At 53.3% G+C, this 16669-nt stretch overlaps 1 protein-coding gene across 4 annotated transcripts in view; it reads left to right on the top strand.

The window, feature by feature from the left end:
- The first annotated feature begins 232 nt into the window (after positions 1 to 232).
- Positions 233 to 16669, top strand: part of PIK3CD (phosphatidylinositol-4,5-bisphosphate 3-kinase catalytic subunit delta) — a 53018-nt gene continuing 36581 nt past the window's right edge. For 2 of the 4 annotated variants that reach the window (XM_036256997.1, XM_036256992.1), the window contains exon 1: positions 233 to 293. The gene's annotated coding sequence lies outside the window, so the exon portion shown is untranslated. Of the gene's footprint in view, positions 326 to 16669 lie in introns of all 4 variants that reach the window. The other 2 variants (XM_036256996.1, XM_036256994.1) reach the window with 2 other exon arrangements.

Here is a 16669-nt window from a genome sequence, read left to right as displayed (position 1 = left end):
CCTAGGGGCAACTTCCAGAGGCACCTGGGGTGATGCCCCTCCAGATAAAGACAAGGGGTGGGGTTGGGGAAGTGGGGAGGGTGAGGGGGAAGATGAGGCTGCGGAGGACCTGTTGTTTTTCCTGTTGCAAGTAAAAAGGAAACAAAGTGGGAAGTGGAGTGTGCGGATTGTCAGCAGGCGGGGCGCCCCAACCGCGCCCCGCCTCCCTCCCTCGAGGCTCACTCGCGCCCTGCGCCCTCACTCCGGGCGGCCGCGGGCCGAGCCACCCAGCTCTGTCAGCTGCGCCGGGACCGGTAAGAGCTCGCCTCTGGCTGCATCTGGGGAGGTAGGAGAGGGGACTGGGGACAAGGGCTTCGGGGAGCCTCGCGAAGCCGTGGGGCCAGCTCGCAGGGGTCTTCCCACGCGCACGGCCGGTGCGCCCTGCTCCAATGCGCATCCCCGTGTCTAGCGAGCCCGGCAAGGGGCGCCCCTAAGGCCGGCCGTTGGGACCTGGGCCGAGGCTGAGCTCGGGGCCTGGAGCCACCCCCGGTGCGCCCTCCTAGAGGGACGAAAACAGCCCCCCTGTGCCTGTACGAAGCGCCTTGCGGAGTCCGACCCAGGAGCTCCCTGGGCCGGCGGCGGGGTCCGGGGTGCGCTCCCAGTGCTAGGGCGACCTCCGAGGCGCGGGAGATGGGAAGCGCTCGGCCAAGTGCGCCCTGCCCCGAGCACAGGCGAGCCGGTGGAGGGGGCGCCCCGGCCGCGCGGCGGGGTGCAGGCTGCGTCTCCCCAGCGGTGCCGACTTCCAGGCTCCGGCGGAGGCGCGGGCAGATGGGCGCGCACACCGTCCGGGCGCCCCGGCCCGGCCCGTCCCCCCAGCTCTGGCGGGCGGGGCCCCGGGCTGGAGAAGAACGGGGTCGAGGTGTGCCGGGCGCTCGCCCCGGGCTCGTGGACTTGCGGCCGGGTCCGTCTCCGGCCCGCCCCGCCGCGTGTTTACTGCAGCCGCGCGGAAATCAGCCCCCGGATCTGCGGCGGAGACGGGGTTACAGCGGCAAAACCGCCTCCAGCTTTGCATTTCCGAACTCTTTTTTTCTTCTTTTTAATACTCTTACCGGTAACTCAGTCTGAATGAGGCTTTTTTTTTTAAAGATCGAATTTCCTGCTTTTATTTAGGTTTCCTCCCCTGCACCTCTTTCGTGGGGACGAGGATGGGAGGCACCGCGTCCCGGCCGCGCTTTGCCCTGGTGGCGAGATGGGTGCCCCGAGGGCTGGGAAAGGTCCGCTGGGAGGCCTCGGAAGGTGCCCTCCCGCAGGGCAAGAGGGTGGGGATCGGGTTTGCGGTTCCGGGCTGGGAGCGCCCTGGAGCGACTTATGTGCCAGGGCCGGGCGCTGCACCCTGGGAATCTGCCCAGTTTTGGGATGGAGCGCTCTCGAACCCTCGGCTGATTGAGCAACTTTCACTTCGTTCAGGTGGCCCCTGGAAGGAGGGACCGGCTGGTCTGGGACCTCACCAGACTAGCAAGTAGGGCGTCTTCACCCAGGCTCCTACAGAAGCCCCATTGGGCACCACCCTCAGAAAGGCTGTGCACAGTCGCTCATGCACGGGAGGGCGGGTGTGTTTCTGGGCGCGCGGGAAGCCCTCTCTCTGAAGTGTTAGAGGGAGGGGAAGCTTCACTGTTCTAAAGGGACCTTGAAGCGGGGGACTGATCCCACTTCCAGAAGAGCTGGGCACCGCTCGAGTGCCTGGCGGTGCCCTGGGTTCTGTCCGGTGAAGGGTGCCCCAGGCACTTTCCCTCCAAGGAGTTGATCCTTTTTCACATGTGTGTTCTCAGTTAACCTTAAGGGCTGAATGATGTGGTCTCCAGTTTCCAGTGGAGAAAACTAGGGATCAGAAAAGTTACCTAACTTGCTCACGCACACAATTTACAAGTAACTGTCCAGAATCCGAGCTGATTCAGATGCCAAAGCCGTTATCACCTGGAGACACTGTGGTGTGCAGATTAGGAAGATGTTTCCTGATAGTTCTCCGGGTGTGGGGATGGGGAGACTCAGGGTGTCCTTTTAGAGATGTAGCCTCTAATGCACCCCCCTGGATACCCAGTGTAAACCCACCACCACCATTGACCACCAGGTTTGGTGGATGTGATGAGTGGGGATGAAGATACTTCCGAAGCTGCTGCCAAGCCCAAGGAGACAGAAGTAGGCCTTTCTCTTCTGCCCTCTCTAAAGCAGACATTGCGACCACCTACCATGTCTGAGTCCTGTGGTTTGAAGTCTCCACCTCAGGGTCACGGCCCAGAGCATCCTCAAGTTCATTGCTTGTTGCTGCTTTCACAGACTTCAAGTCATGGAAGATGCTCTGGGTGCAGGGCTGGGTGCTCTTTCCACCTAGCGGGCAGTCACGTGCTCTGAGGGCAGCCTCCTTCGGCGCCCCACTCCCCACATCTCCTCTGTCCCTGTTGTTTAAAGCAGCTCTGGCCACTCTGAGAATATAGGTGTTTCTGGAATTAGGGCAGGTGGCCCAGAGGTGCTCCTGGGTGTGTCTGTTCCCTTCCAGAAGGAACACCCCTGCGGCCTCCGTCCATTCCTAGGGCAGGTGCAGAGAGCGCACCTGCAGGGTGCTGTGGGCGCCCTCCTTTCTCTGGCTGTGCAGCACATGTTTTCTGAGGTCCCCCCGGAAGCCAGGGGCTGTGCTGAGAGCCAGGCCGGCAGACCTGGAGGGTGCCTGCCCCGGGGGCCGGTTTACAGGACACACAGTCTACACCTACTGGGAGACCAGCCTCAGACTGTTAGCTTCTGCACCCAGCAGCCCAGCACTGTTGTGTCAAGGGAGTTTGTGGGGGTGTAAATGAGGGGTGAGGGGTCAGTTCCTGCTTCATCTTGTTTTTCTTCAATTGCACAGTTAAAGGGAGAAGTGAATGTGCAACTCGTGAAGCAATTCCCCTTTGGCCGGCTGATTTTTCAAAACCGTTTTTGTTTAGCGAGCAGTTCCCGCCCTCCCAGCCGCCAGCTGCTTCTGTGGGGCTCGGGGCCCTTCAGATGCCTCCTTCCCGAAGTTCCTTAGAAAAACTCTCCCTGCCACTCCTGGGGAGGCACACATGCTTCTCTGCAGCCCCCCTGCAGGGTCCGGAGCACCACCCTGTCCCTGTCCCAGGACCTCCAGCTGCAGGGTGGCAGGAGCCTGCCTTGTTGGGCGGGAGAGGAGCATTCTCCATTCAAATGACAAAGGTTGCACAACTCCTCCGTCTCTCCAGGCAGTTGCTGTTAAAACGAAATTTTCTTTCATTTGGTTGGTGGAAATCCCCCGCAATCATATCAGAAATGCTGCCAGTTTCAAGATGAAAAAAAGAAAAAAATGAAAACCTGGGAACCTCCCTCCTCACTGTTTCCTTGCAGACAAACACCGACTTTCTGTGGTTTGTCCCAAAGGATGGCTCCTCTGCCCTCCCGGAGGCTGCAGGGAGCCTGAGGTTGGGCAGCGGAGGTGCCCGCCGGCGGCACTGGTCCCCGTGTAGGAGAACCCCCCTAGAAGTGCTAAGTTCACCCCTCAGACAAGATCGGGGCTTCTCCTGGATGTGGGTGCTTTCCAAGGCCGCCTACCCTCCGGCCCCAGGGAGAGTGATCGGAGTCCTGGGCGAGGCGTTGCTAAAGCGGCGCTTTAGTTGCTTCTGTTTCACGCACGTTGGGGGAAACGGCTCTCCACTCAGACAAAACACCCGGAGAGCGACACTGGCGGTGGGGGTGGGGGGCAGCCACCGACGGAAAGATGCCGAGCTGCCTGACTTGGGAAGTCCTGTCCTGGAGGGCTGCGGCATCCTTTCGGTGGCCCCTGTACCAAATGCCCACATGTGGCTTAAAACAACAGGAATGTGTCCCCTCACAGTTCTGGAGGCTGCAAGCTCAGCGTTGAGGTGGCAGCGGCGTAGGGAAGACCCTTGTGGTGGCTCCAGGTGTCCCTTGACCTGGGGCAGCAGCACCCCAGCCTCTACCTCCGTCTTCACACGGCCTCTCTGTGTCAGTCTCTCCTCTTCTGTCCCTTGTTAAGGACACTTGTTACTGGATTTAGGTCCCACCTGGATAATCTGGGATGAGCTCATCTCAAGATTTTTCACTTAATTCCACCTGCAAAGACCCTTTTCCCACCTAAATATGTTTCCAAGTCATTCACAGTTTGGACGGGAGTGTGTTTCTTTTGATCTTTTCTGGGGAAGCTGCTGTGCAGCCATGTTTGCAGGGGACCAACCGCTCCCTGCCTCTGGGCCCTGGGCTGCTGCTTCCCCTGGGGACCTACGCAAGGATGTCGGAGTCCCCAGAGATCTCTGCTGTCCCGTAGTCTCTAGCCTCCCTCTCCTCCCTCGAGTGAGTAGTCAGCTCCGCTAACAGCAGCCTCCCGGCTCCCAGGGTGCCCATAGCAGAAAAGCGCATTTCTGCATACCCCCACCCCCACCCCACCCCACCCCACCCCACCCCCACCGACCTGCAGTCCAAGTTCTTTACCTGCAGAGAGCTGCTCCTTCCTGTCCCTGGTCCTTATTCCAATGCTCTCCCTCCCTGCGCTCCCCGCTTTTCAAGGACGCTCCCCGCTTTTCAAGGACGGCCTCTTCTGGGCTCAGGGCCCCTCCCAGCCAGGCCACCCTCTCTCTCCAGGCCCCTCCCATTTCAGAGTGTTCCCCGTAGAGCAGGCTCTGGGTGAGGTGGGTGCAGGGCTCAGTTTTGCTGTTGTGTCCCCATGTCCTCCAGGGATCACAGCTGTAAGAAGGCGCTGGGGTGCTGGAAGGGGTTCGGGAGCCCCACCCCCAACATTGGAGCTTGTAGGAGGGGAGGATGAGCACCCCCTTGGGGGTGTGCCAAGGGGTTTTCTCCTTGGCTGTCTGGAGCAGCAGACAGCTCCTCTTGCTTGACCCCTCCCTGGGGAGGGGCATTGATTATTTATTTATTTTTGCTTTGGTGTGAATTCTGGGGGAAGTGCTTTCTTATCAATAGGGAAACAAGATTGCAGTTCAGTTATTGACACTTTGAAAAGTCATTTATGTATGGGAGGGGAGGGGCCGAGTGGGCTACAGGGTGGGGATAGGGGGATTTTTTTGCTGCATGGGAGACAAAAGTGTCATCATTGGAGTCAGCCAGACTGGGTTTTCATCTCGACCAATTTCTGTCTGCTCCGTGAGCTTCGGCAATCGCTAACCCATCTGAGCCTCAGAGTCCCCAGCTGCAACCCTGGAATAGCAGTGCCTACTGTCAGACTTGAAGATTTCACGTATTGCCACGTGTGACATGCCAGGCTCGAACCGGCGACCTCTTGGTGCATGGTCGATGCTCAACCAGTGAGCCACACCGGCCGGGCCATAAGTACTTTTTAATTAGCCCACTATCCCAACATATTCACTGCCAATCTTTCCCATTTGTATGCATGTTTAATTTGCTTGTAACTAGTAGGCATGTGCTTTCTTATCTTAAATTTTAGGTTTTACCTGTGGTAAAATATACATAACAAAATGTACCATTTTTAAGTATATAGCTCTGTGGTGTTTAGTACGTTCACATTGCTGTGCATCCCTCCTTCATCCATCTCCAGAACTGTATCATCTGTACCCATTACACACTCAACCCCCTCCCTCTCCCCCAGCCCCTGGCACCCACCATTCTGCTTTCTGTTTCTGTGCATTTGACTAGTCTCTGTACCTTATGTAAGTGGAATCACACAGCATTTGTCCTTTTGTGACTTGTTTATTTCGCTTAATATAATGTCCTCAAGGTCCACCCATGTTGTAGCAGGTGTCAGAATTTCCTTCCTCTTTAAGGCTGAGTAATGTTCCATTGTATGGATGGACCACATTTGGTTTATCCCTTCTACGTCAAGGGACACTTAGTTTGTTTCCACTTTTGGGCTCTTTTTTTTTTTTAATCCTCACCCGAGGACATTTTTGCATTTATCTTCAGATACAGCAGGAGGGAGAGAGAGAGAAACATCGATGTGAGAGAGACACATCGAGTGGGTTGCCACCCACACGACCCCAACAGGGGCCGGGGACAAACTGCAATCAAGGTACGCGCCCTTAGCGGGAACCAAACCCAGGTCTCTCTGGTCCCTGGGCCAACGCTCTAACTGCTGAGCCAAACCGGCCAGGGCCACTTTTGGGCTCTTTTTTTGCTGCCGTGAACACAGATGAACAAACATCTGTTCGTTTCCTTGCTTTGGATTCTTCTGTGTATTACCTGGAAGTGGGATTGCTGAATCATAGGGAAACTCCTTGTTTTACTTTCTGAGGAGCAAGGCATGTGCTTTTGTTATTTGCTTGACTTCATTTATTTTAAAATCATAGTTGACGTACAATATTGTATTAGTTTCAGGTACACAACATAGCGATTAGATAGTTAGATACCTTACGACGTGATGGCTCCGATAATCTTGTACCCATCTGACTCCTTACGTAGTTATTACAGTGTCATTGACTATATTCCCTATGCTGTACCTTACGTCCCCAGGACTCCAGACCTGCACGTTGTACTTCTTAATCCCTTCAAGTAACTTGCTTTTTTTTTCATAACATTGACTCATCAGCATTTTCCACATTGCTTATAACCTAGCCATCTTTTTTTTTAATCCTCACCTGAGGATATTTTTCCATTTTGTTCAGATAGAGTGGGAGAGAGAGAGAAACATTGATGGGAGAGGGACATACTGACTGGTTGCCTCCCACATGACCCTGACCAGGGCCGGAGAGGAACCGCAACAGAAGTATGTACCCTTGACCGGAATTGAACCCGCAACTCATTGGTCCGCGGGCTGATGCTCTAACCTCTGAGCCAAACTGGCCAGGGCCTAGCCATCTTTTTTAGTGGCAATATATGTGTCTTAAAGCAGGACACCATCATTTTCTCAAGCATCCTCCATTGTGGGTCACTTATTTACTTACACACACACGCACACTCACATACACCAAACACCCCACTCTCAAAATACTGTAATTGATATTTTCAAGCATATGACTTTTTTTTAATTTTTAATTTTTTAGAGAAAGAGCAAGGGAGAGAGAGATAGAAACATCTGTGTGTGAGAGAAGAATAAATTGGCTGCCTCCTGCACAGCCCCTACTGGGGATCGAGCCCACAACCCAGGCGTGTGCCCTGACCGGGAATCGAACCAGGACCTCTCAGTCCATGGATGACGCACAGTCCACTGAGCCACACTGGCCGGGCCCATATGACTTTTTCATAGTCAAAAATGATGGCATGACTATTTATAGCTCTTAGAGCTAAATGGTTTTCCAAGAATGATTGGACCAATTTACCCCAGGAATATGTAATAGTTTCATGACACTTTTGTCAGCATTGAATAATATGGAAAAACAATGTTTTACTAATAGATCTAAAAGGCAATCATCTCTTTTCTCTTTTTTATTGTTGAGAGAATTATAAATGTCACCCTTTGTCCCCCTCAACCTGGCTCCCCACCCCACCCCGGCCTTCACAAACTAGTCTGTGTCCATGGACTATGCATATAGGCATGGAAGTTCTTTGTTTCATCTCTCCCACCCCACGCCCTCTGAGGTCCGTCAGTCTGCGCCCTGTTTCCACGTCTCTGGACCTGTTTTGTTCGTCGGTTTATTTTGTCCTTCAGATTCCACATGTAAATGAGATCCTGTGATGTTTGTTCAAAGGTGATCATCTTTTGTAATCTTCACCCAAGGATATTTTTCTGTTTATTATCAGATAGAGAGGGAGGAAGGGAGAGAGTGGGAGGGAGAGAGAGAGGGAAAGAGAGAGACATTGATGTGAAAGAGACACACGGACTGGCTGCCTCCGGCATGACCCAACAAGGGGGAGACAGACTGCAACTGAGGCACGTACCCTTGACCGGAATCGAACCTGAGGCTCATTGGTCCACGGGCCGATGCTCTGACTGCTGAGCCAAACTGGCCAGGGCCAAAGGTAATCATCTTAAAGGCATTTCTTTTATGACGAATGAGGTTAAATAGTTCTCTTTCCGGTCATTAGCTATGGATAGCATAAAGTTTGCAGCCCTTAAACCCCCGAATTCTGGAATCGGATGGATTCACATTCAAACCGTGGCTTCCCCACTTCCCAGCTGTGTGTCCTTGAGTGGAATCCTTACCTTCTCTGATCCTCCATGTCCTCTTCTGTAAAATAAAGCTAATGGACCTATTCCTAAGGTTGTCTTAAGAATGAAATGAGGTGGCCCTGGCCGGTATTGCTCAGCGGTTAGAGCATCGGCCTGCGGTCCAGAGAGACCCGGGTTCGGTTCCCGCTAAGGGCATGTACCTTGGTTGCGGTTTGTCCCTGGCCCTGGTTGGTCGTGCGGGTGGCAGCCACTCGATGTGTCCCTTTCACGTCGATGTTTCTCTCTCTCTCTGTTCCTCTCTCTCCCTCCCACTCTACCTGAACAAAAAATGGAAAAATGTCCTCGGGTGAGGATAAAAAAAAAAGAATAAAATGAGGTGAACTAGATAATGAACATTACCTAGCACATAGTCGATACTCAGTAAATATTAGCTGCTCTGTTAATATCCTAATTCGGGCTAACATCTCCATTCTCCCTGGAGGTTCTTGTTGGAACAAGGAGGGATGTTTTACACCTCAGCCATAGGGATTTAGGTTAGGCATAGGGTTCAACTTTTCTGCTATAGAGGCAGACAATCCCAGCTCCAGAAGGAGCTGAGGGAAGGGACCATTCCCTTCGCCGTCTGGCTGGATTTGGGTGTGAGCTTCCCTGGGACAAGAAATGAACCATTGGGTGATGCTTCCTCACTGAGGTTCGAACAGGGGCCGTGACGGGCGGTGGGAACTCTCGAAGCCCCAACAGGGCAGTTTCTCCAGGACCTGTCCCCATTGGTCCTGCAGTCTGTCATGTGGAAATGGGACCTAAAGACTTACTAGTGGTTATATGCATGTATGCATGAACAATGGACATGACAACAAAGCTGGGGACAGGGTGGGGAGGGAGGGGGAGGGGGGAATGAGTGTGGGGGGGAGAAACATCTGTAACAAAAATAAATTAATATTTTAAAAAAAGAATTAAAAAATTTACTAGTGGTGACTGTCCCACTGTTGACATCCAGAGGCTCCTTCATGCAGTTTGGGGAACAGCGGGCACTCATGGGCGGACCCTCGGGTTCTGGCACCAGCTTCGGTTCCTGCCCGCGGAGGCTCCTTCTGCAGCTCTTGAGAGCAAAGTGGCCTCAGGGAGCCTCAGGTGAGGGGGCCTATGTCAGGGACATGGCATATTTTATCCGTGCTCACTGTACCCATTTTCCTCTTTGCTTCTGACCTGTGTCTGAGGAGGAAGTTAATAAAACCAGCATCTTGGTAACTGCTTCAGAAGAAATTTCTCTTAGAGGGGAAAACACCAAAAAACCCCTACTTTCCCCCTCGCCTGGGGAAAAACCTCCATTGAAAACGTTTCTTGGGTTCAGAGCCCCTGAAAGGAGGGGAGGGGTCCACACCTCCTGTTCCTGATGGTTCCCAGGCAGGCGCTGGAGCAGCAGGTCATAAACATCTCTCCCTGTCGCGTGGTGTGACCAGTGTTTGAACGGTGCAGCCCCTGGCTGTCGCTGGGAAACCGGTGATGGGGTGGGGTCTATTTTTAAGTTAGGTGCTGCACCCGTCTAGGACTGCGTGGCTCCGTCTGACCAGCAGGGGGCGCAGTGCAAGGCACAGCGTTTCGAGAGTGAATAGAAAGCAAGCTTAAGGGCTTAGTGTCAAAAGCAGGAGCTTTAGTCCTGGCCGGTTTGGTTCAGCGGTTAGAGCATCGGCCTGCGGTCTGGAGAGATCCGGGTTCGGTTCCTGCTAAGGGCATGCATCTCGGTTGCAGTTTGTCCCCGGCCCTGGTTGGTCGTGCGGGTGGCAGCCACTCGATGTGTCCCTTTCACTGTGTCCCTTTCACGTCGATGTTTCTCTCTCTCTCTCTCTCTCTCTCTCTTCCTCTCTCTCTTCCTCTCTCTCCCTCCCACTCTATCTGTACAAAAAATGGAAAAACGTTGGTTGGGCATCCTTGCTGGGCATCGAAAAGGTTGCCGGTTGGATTCCTGGTCAGAGCACGTGTCCAGGTTGCTGGCTGGATCCCCGGTAGGGGGCGTGCAGGAGGCAACTGATGGATGTAACACGCTCACGCCAATGTTTCTTTCTCTCTCTCTCTCTCCCTCCCCCCCCCTGTAAAAATCAATAATATCTTTAAAAAAAATGAAGGGAAAACCTGTACAAAGTAAGGGTACTCTAAAAGTTGCTATTTTTGCCACTGGATGAGTGAATCTTTGCAACCCACACTGTAGGAGCAAATGGATTTGAAATGAACAGGTGTCTTTGTCTTAAGTCACTGAGGTTTGCATTGTAAAGTGAAATGTATTCATCTATGATCTTATTTGACCCGCCACGAGTGATGTGTGGAATGCATGGAGTGTTAGTAAGTGTCCCCAGGTTACAGGTAACAATGGGAATTGCTTTGTCCTTTGTGGTCAGCCTGCCCTTCTCCTCCGTGGTTAGTGTTTGCAGCTTTTTCTAACCCTCTAAGGTGTGAAGAAGCTTGGGGACAAGAGCTGAGGATTGTGGAGGGGAGATCTCTTCCAGGCCATTTTCTTCCTTTACCCCCTGTGGGGGGGGGGTGGCAGGAGCAGCCCCTGGACTAGTTCACCTGGCCAGACTGGTAGGTAAGAGCAGCTCACCATTGAGACCTATTGAGTGACCTTGGTCATGGCAGTGGACCTGGTTTTGCCCTGTCACCTATGAGCCGTAGCAGCGAGGTGGGAGTCCCAAGTGGGTGGGCTGCTCTGAAGGCAGCCTCCCCAGAAACTGTTACGTAGGTCTGTGGGAAAGCGGTTGAGAGATGGCCGGGCGCCTGGCAGTGACCCTGACCCTCACGGATTGTGTTTCTCAGACTTTCCCACCCACTCCCCCAGCCAGAGGATGGGATTGGTGCAGCCCTGGCCTGCAGCAGCCCCCCCAACCATGACCTTGCTTTGAAGCTTCAAGTCTTATTTTTAACACGAATGTGAACTTTACATCCTAGCCCCTGATAATCCATGTTTATCTTACTGTGAGGAGCAGTCCCCCCTAACTTTTGTGTTAGATGGACGCTCCGGGAAGATGTTTATGTTTTCTCTGTGGCTTCCGCTACTCCCAGCACAGTGTCTCCAACCACGGTTTGAACAACATGGAATAGGGCAAAATAGTATGAAGCTGCAACTTTGGTTTTGGTAGAGAATATTCAAAGGCGACATCTCAAATCTAAACATTTCGTTGTAACCTAAGACGTATAAATGTGCATTGGTTCGCTGGCCTTGTTAGCTAGGCTCATCCCCACACAAGGCGACAGCAGTGTCCGCTCCTAAATTTGTATCCTTCTCCCTAGTCCCTTACAGTCGCCTCTCCCAGTGTCATTCAACAGGAAGTTTGTTTTAGTGACTTGTCCTTATTAAGTAACTAAGGCATTCTGCTTTGTTTTCCTGGAAACAGCTCTTTTTCTTTCACACCCGTTTCATCCACTTATCCACTTGCTGTGTTGTGTAATTGCAAAGGTGACGCCTGGCGTGGGCACTTGGTGACATGCATGTCTAACTCTCAGCCCGCAGGGGCCTGGCGTCCTGGCAGCTGGGGAGCAGCCTGCTGGCCCCGTGGTCAGCACGCTGAGGCCATCGTCGGTCAGGATGTTTTAAAGTTGGAATAGGGAGGAGAATTCACCCCTGATTCTGCTAGTTGGAGGTCAGATAAGACGCAGAAATCACAGAGCCTGGGACAGGTGGGTTTGACTGAGAACTCCCACCCACTCTACACAGCCCCTCCCTCTGACTATGAGCTCAGCGGGCCCCAGGAGGGAGGCCTCAGGCCAGATGCTTTTCCGTGGCTCCCATCAGCAGCATTTGTATTTAGGAGCTTTGCTATTAGCCAGTTCAGAATTGACCCCTTCCTTAATCTAGCCTGCTTTTTGGTCTAATAATAACAATAGCAATGGCAAACACTTTTGTAGCTTCCACTGTGTGCTAGGCAGTGGTCGGGCACTTTGGAAATACGAATTTATTCAACATTATATGATACGTGTTATTGCAATTCCCGTGACGCAGAAGAGGAGCCTGAGGCATGGCAACATTTAGTAACGTACCAGGACCTAGCTGCCGGTTGCAGAGCCGGCTCAGGTCCTGTTCCTCTGCAGGTCCTGTGCTCTCCAAATGTGGGCCATTGTTTCCCAGGCGGGGGATGTGATTGGGGCCTGGGGGTCTGGTTCATGGTGAGGAGAGGTGTCAACTGGCTGTGCAGGGAGCTTCCCAGCTCCATTCTCACCGGTCCTCGGTCTCAGGACAGCGTCCCTGTTCTTGCGGGTCCTTCCTCTCTGGTTGAAGTTGGCTTCCTGGGCTCTGTTCCTCTGCAGTGGGAGAAGCCAGGAGGAACCCAGCCCGGTCTGCCCAGGGTGGTACCCACTTTCTCTGGAGGAAGCAGGGCCTGACCTCTTGCCTTCTTGCCCAACACTTGAAACTTTTATGAGAAATCGACCTAAGGATCCTTGAGCCGGGGGGGGGGGGGTGTGTGACACAATCAGGGCAACAGGACTCGGGCGTCGTCTTGGCCAATGGCCCAAATCTGGTTTCTTTGCACTGACCCAGGAGAGGGTGCCACAGTGGTAGGAGCGGGCTCAGGAGTCACCCTGGGCTCACAGCGGCCTTTCCCGTTGACCGGCTGTACAGCTGGATCCTCCATGGCCCTCGTTCCCCTGTGCAAACAGAAGGGGCTCACTGTGCTGACTAAAGGAGAGGATGGACATGAGGCACCTGCATCCTGCTGGCTTGTGGCAGGTGCTCGGCCATGGGCTGCCCGCTGTGGCCTCAAAGACAAGCCCGATAAATGATGCGGAGGCTCTTGTTCTGGGACAGAGTCTGACTCATCCCAGAGGCTGGCAGGGGAGGAAGGGCCTGGGACCTGCTCTGGGGGTGGGAGGAGCTGGCACGGGGCACCTGCTGAGGACAGATGAGGATGGGCGATGGAGAGGTGTGCAGAGTACTCCATCATCGTCCCCAGTGTTTACTGCTTGTCTGCAGATCGGGGCTTTCACGGGAGCTGGAGAGGAGGAGGAAGCAAAGCCGGGGCCGGTGGGGAGGAGGCCAGGGGCTGAGTGCCTGGGTGGGCGGCCAGCTGCAGAGCAGACCCCAGGAGCCTGGAGTGCACTGGCCAAGTAGCTAAGACCCTGGGGAGGGGGACCCATCTCCACTGCCACAGTGAGTGTGAGTGTGAGTGTGTGCGTGTGTGTGTAGGTCAGCCTTATAGGACTGAGCCTTAACCTGGGGAATGAGATGTTACCTCTGGGTAGATTACATCAAAATTGAGTTGCATTCTTGGGCTCCCCACTGGTGTCTGAGAATTGTTTGTTGTTGGTGGGGAGCTCTACCCCCACATTAGAATTGGGCCTGGACTGCTGGTGGGAATGCAGATGGTGCAGTCACTATGGAAAACAATATGGTGTTACCTCAAAAAATTAAAAATTGAACTTCCTTTTGACCCAGTGATCTCGCTTCTAGGAATATACCCTAAGAAGCCTGAAACACCAATCAGAAAGAATATATGTACCCCCATGTTCATAGCAGCACTATTTACAATAGCTAAGATCTGGAAACAGCCCAAGTGTCCATCAGTAGACGAATGGATAAAAAAGCAGTGGTACATATACACAATGGAGTACTATGCAGCTGTAAGAAAGAAAGATCTCTCATCCTTTGAGACGACATGGAGGGACCTGGAAAGTATCATCCTAAGTGAAACAAGCCAAGCAGAAAAAGACAAATACCACATGATCTCACTTATATATGGAATATAATGAATATAGCAGTCTGAGGAATAAGATAGACCCAGAAACACGGAAGTAGGGCACAGACTGACAATCCTCAGAAGAGGGGGTGGTGGGGGGAGGGAAGAGATAAACCACAGAACTTGTATGCATGTATGCATGACCAATGGACATGGACATCAAAGCCGGGGATGGGGCGGTGGGGAGGGATGGGGAGGAGGGTGTCGATGGAGTAAAAAAGGAGAAACATCTGTAACAAAAATAAAATTTTAAAAAATTAAAAAAAAAAAAAATGAGTTGCGCCTGGGAACCCCGTTTGTCCACCTGCCCTAGAACTCCACCATCCAGTGGTTTCCTAAGCTTTTTCAGATCTCAAATCCTTTTGAAAAGCTGCTGAAAATCGTGAACCCTCTCCCTAGGAAATGTTCTGTAAATGAGAAATTCTTGCATAAAATCCCATGGGGTTCCTGGGCGCATCCCAGGCTGTCAGGGTGCACTGAAGGGCTGTTGGGGTCCCACCGCTGGCTTCTCTGCAAGGAGATTCTGACTCCAAAACCAACCTCAGAGGCAGGAGAGGGACCCCCTTGAAGCCTCCGGAAGATACGCGCACCCCATGACTTGTTCCAAGTCTGCTTGGAAGCTGCTTCTATTTCCAGTCTTGACCGCCTCCTAAGTATCACGTGCAGGTTTTCTCTGTGCCGGTTAAGTCCTTTTCTTTGTCCTAAGTTCACTGGGGAGCACGCAGCAAGGACCAGCTTTCTGGACTCTCCTCTGTGACTCTCCTCTGTCGGGTGGCTCAGTCGCCAGGCCAGCGCCCTTTGGGACGGTTGCAGCTATGGTTTTGTGGCCGCCCTTCTGCATAAAAGGCTTTGGCTTGGGCAGTGGAAAGCACCTGTGCGAGCTGGTGCACATCATGGGCCGGTGGAATCATCCACGGAGCCTGCGATGGCAGAGCCCTGTCCAGGCTTCCAGGGTCTCCTGGAAGATTAGCCTGCAAACTCCCCTTTGCCAATGAGAGGGGCTGGTGCTGAGCACCCCATACCACGGTGCCCCAAGCCTGGGGAGGCTTTCCCCAGCCCTGTGGGTGGCCAGCCTCCCTGGGCCCACTCCCCTCCTACTCGGACCTGTGACATTGCCTGAGCTCCTCCTCCACCTTATTTAATATAATCAGCCTCATAGAAATAGAATTCACGTGCCATGACATTCATTTAATGTGCACAATTCAGTGGTTTTTACTATGTTCACAGAGTTATGCAGCCATTGCTATAATCCACTCTAGAACATTTTCATCACCTCTGAAAGAAACCCTGTACTCACAAGCAGTCACTCTGCATTTCTCCCCAGTCCCCCCAGCCCTGACAACCTCCGGACTTGCTTGTTTCGGACATTTCACATCAATGGAGTCACACAGGATGTGGTCTGTTGGGGTTGGCTTGTTTCACTTAGTCTCTTTAGGAACGTGTCTGTCTGACTCGTACAATCACAGTGAGGGGGTTGTTTGTTCTGACAGTTAGTCAATCACAGGTATGGATGGAACCTCTGCTCTGCTAATTCTGAGCAGGGGCTAGGCCACACAGCAGCCACGGTGGTGTATTAGTCATCTGCTGCTGTGTAACAAATAGCCCCCAAACTTAACTTAAACAACGAACACTTGTCATCTTACAGTCTCTGTGGGTCGGGAAGCTGGGGGAGCAAGGTTGTATTGGCAGGCCTCAGTGACCTGCCTGCTGCTGGCCAGGCACCTGTTTCTCGCCATCTGGACCTCACAGGGCAGCTTGCACGTCCTTACAGCATGGCTGCTGGCTTAGTTCAGAGTGAGAGATGACAGAGGAAGAGTTAGTGCCTAAGACGAAAGCCCCGTGGTCTTTGTTAGCCTAATATTGAAGGTGACCTGCCATCCCTCCACCATAGTTTGGTCACACAGACCAATCCTGCTGTTACATGGGAGGGGGCTGCAGAAAGGTGTGAAGGCCTGGGGGGGGGGGGTGGCGGCGGCACGTGACTGGGTGCAGTTTCGTGCAGAGAATGGGCCTTGGGATACCCGGCACCCAGCTGGATCGTTCAGAAAGGGATGAGCCCTGCGTCAGCTCCGACCTCTGGTTCCGACTTCCCGCACTCTAGTTAGGGAAGGGTGCCGGCAGGTCCATACAGCCTTGCACTCGGTTCCCACGGCTGGACCCACTCTGGCAAAATAGTTTGTACAGATGGTTTCTCAGGTACCTGTGAATTCTGCTTGCATTTCTGTCAGACTGATGAGCTGGTTTTGGGGTTTCCTTCCATTCATGTTGTGGAGAGGATGGTGACTAGAACAGGCCCCAGGACCCATTCCAGTGCACTGGACACTTCCCACCATGGCATTGGGTCACGCTCCCTAACGAAAGTCACCGGAGACCCCTCCTTTCCTGAGGGGTCCCTGAAATTGTCTTAAGGGGCAGGATCAGGTCTTGATAAAATGGGCATAATCATGCTTTAAAAACCGAGGCTCAGCCCTGGCCGGTTTGGCTCAGAGGTTAGAGCTTCGGCCTGCGGTCCAGGGAGACCCGGGTTCGGTTCCCGCTAAGGGCATGTACTTCGGTTGCAGTTTGTCCCCGGCCCTGGTTGGGTCGTGCGGGTGGCAACCACTCGATGTGTCCCTTTCACGTCGATGTGTCCCTTTCACGTCGATGTTTCTCTCTCTCTCTCTCTCTCTCTTTCCCTCCCACTCTATCTGAACAAAAAATGGAAAAATGTCCTCGGCTGAGGATTAAAACAAACAAACAAAACAAAAAACCGAGGCTCACCCAGCTGGTGTGGCTCAGTGGTTGAGCATCAACCCATGCAGCAAGAGGTCGCTGGTTCGATTCCTGGTCAGGACACACGCCCAGGTTGTGGTCCCGATCCCCAGTGTGGGGCATGGAGGAGGTGGCC

Source organism: Molossus molossus, unplaced genomic scaffold (genome assembly GCF_014108415.1).
Source record: "Molossus molossus isolate mMolMol1 unplaced genomic scaffold, mMolMol1.p scaffold_m16_p_12, whole genome shotgun sequence".
NCBI classification, from domain to species: Eukaryota; Metazoa; Chordata; class Mammalia; order Chiroptera; family Molossidae; genus Molossus; species Molossus molossus.
The sequence above is the reverse complement of the archived record's forward strand: the minus strand, read 5'-3'. Positions and strand labels throughout refer to the sequence as shown.